The 2,421-nt window shown below is 57.7% G+C and overlaps 1 protein-coding gene across 1 annotated transcript in view; it reads left to right on the forward strand.

Moving 5' to 3' along the window:
* The first annotated feature begins 1,736 nt into the window (after positions 1 to 1,736).
* Positions 1,737 to 2,421, forward strand: part of LOC129391328 (histone-lysine N-methyltransferase NSD3-like) — a 64,797-nt gene continuing 64,112 nt past the window's right edge. The window contains exon 1 of the mRNA XM_055081056.1: positions 1,737 to 2,149. The gene's annotated coding sequence lies outside the window, so the exon portion shown is untranslated. The remainder of the gene's footprint in view (positions 2,150 to 2,421) is intronic.

Consider the following 2,421-nt stretch of genomic DNA (forward strand, 5'->3'; position numbering starts at 1 on the left):
GTGTATGTTATGCAGGAAGAGACTATGCATTTACTTCATATAAGTTTAATTTTAAACTCCTGTCAATACAGGAAGGTGGGAAAGAAGGATGGAGATAGAAAGGATCATAGCAAAGGAAAAAAAAAAAAAAAGACCAATTTAACCTCTCTTTCCAGGAGATAGAATCAAACATTTTAAATAAGCTCAGGTGGTGTGGCCCCCTTTGGAGATCTGTGTTCTAAAAAGACATTTAAAACAAAAATGTGCTTTTATTGATTCATTTAACTTTTGGTACCACAAGCATAAGAACCACACAAGCATAGATTTAGAAATAGTTAATGATTAACAGTAATGGGAATGCTTAATTCTGAATATCATCCTTAGCATTATTAACAGGGTTGTGTGTGTGCGTGTGTGTTTTTAAACGAATGCAAAATTAGAAATCATGAAAATAATTGGTCTGTAGGAATCTTTTAATTTCCTGTTTAAGTGGGATTTAAAGAGAAAGGTAGCAGGGATTGCCCGTAATGGTACCAAATAGATCCAGCACTGTAACGTCAATGGCGAGTCTAAGGTCTAGTCGTGATATGACTTTATTATTCTCAGAACGGAGTATTGGTTTCCTCATCTGGTCGCTGCCTGTGTTTCCTTTGTACTTTCATGTCTGTGCTACGACGTTCTAAGTCATTATCACCAGGCCCCAGGAAATATCACCAAATCGGCCCACTCCTGCAAGACGAGTTTACTGTGTCACGCACCTGGTACCTTCTATTGTTTCACATAAATTTCCTAGGATGGGGAGGGATATAGGGTTACAGAGAATCTTGACTCCCGCTTCGTCCTCTCATTCTTGCGTACGTGAGCTCTGTCTGGGACAAACGCCCTTACCCCTCAAAGCGCAGGTCTGGCTGCGAGCAGCTCAGGGCCCGGCACGTGACGGGCGGGGAGCCCGCCGGTCCCTCTGGGTTGGGGTGCGGGCGGCTCTGCCTTCCTTCCCCCCGTTACCCACAAGCCCCCGGGCCCGCGGGGCGAGAAGGAAGCAGGCGTGTGGGGCCCGGGGCCTGCCAGGGAGGCGTCCGAGGAGCCTGCCATCCGAGACTGTCCCTCAAGGGTCCGGTCTGAAATCGCTGCCACACGCAGAGCCCGGTGGGACAGGGAGCTCCTCTGTGACAGCTGTCGGGCGGGAGACAACCAGGGTGGCACAGAAATCGCTGTCCCCTTTCCCGCTCATCTTAACCGGGCGCCGGTTTGTAGGGGATTTCTAAGGTCTAGGGAGGGCATCGCAGTGTCACCCCGAGGAGTCCCATCTGGTGATTGACATGTGCTGTTAGAAGCATCAAAGAACACGCACGAGCACACTTTCGCCTCCCAGGCCCAACCTCTACCCTGCCTTCTAGTTTTGTTTTGTTTTTCACTCTCCTCCGCGTCGTGCCTTTCTGTCTCTCTGCCTTTATCGCCTGCGGTCTCACTTCTCGTCGAGACCCCGCCGGGCCGCTGGCGTTTCGGGATCTCCCCCAGCCCCTCCTTTCCGCCCGCCGGCTGGCCTCTTCCTCCTTTGGCACACTGCGCCCCGAGCCCCGGACTGCATTTCCCGGCAGGCGCGGCGGCCAGCGGCCAATAAGCGGCTGAGGATTTGGCGGCGGCGGCGTCCCGAGAGTCGGGGTGGGGGGGGGGGCTTTGTGCGCGGCGGCGGCGGCGGCGGCGGTGCCTGTGGCGGCGGGAGCGGGCGGCTGCGGCGACCAAGACGGAGGCGGAGGCGGAGGGGGACTGTCCACTGGTCGCCGCGGAGAGGCGTGCGAGGCCGAGTCGAGCCCCGACGACCCTGCTGCCCCGGCCCGGCCGCCAGCCACGGGCTGGTCTCTGGCAGCTGCAGCTGCGCGGCGACCCCCATCCCTCCGGCTCCGCTGCCCACCCCACCGCCCGCAGTCTTCCTCCTCTTGCTGCACGCCCGGCCCGGCCTGGCCGTGGCCCTCCTCGGTGCCGGCCGCCATGGCAGAGGCGTCCGGCGCGGGGGAAATCTAGCCCGGGGATTTCATGCGGCCTAGCTTGGTTCCGCCTCCTGCCCCCGCGGCCCCGGCGGCTGCCTGCACCCCAGCCCTACTCCGGGCCTCCGTGTGTCTCCTGTGATCGTACTGACACGGCCGGGGGGTTAGAATGGAACAAAGTGAAGGTAAAGTGAATGCGTGTGTGTGTGTTTGTGTGCGCGCGCGCTGTAAGGAAGCGCTGAGGTGGGGACGGCGAGGAGGGGGCGACCTAGGGATGGGACCCGGGTAGGGAGAGAGACCTTAGCAGGGATGGGAGGACTAGCGGGTGGCCTGAAAGGGTTCGAGGGGAGTCCAGAAGGATGGAGTAAGGCGGGGGGTGTGGAGGGGATTGGGAGGTGGGGCAGGAGAGGTAGGATTGGGATGAGGGATGGAGTGGCGCTAAGCTGGGAATTGGGAG

The sequence above is a fragment of the Physeter macrocephalus genome, chromosome 20 (genome assembly GCF_002837175.3).
Source record: "Physeter macrocephalus isolate SW-GA chromosome 20, ASM283717v5, whole genome shotgun sequence".
NCBI lineage: Eukaryota > Metazoa > Chordata > Mammalia > Artiodactyla > Physeteridae > Physeter > Physeter macrocephalus.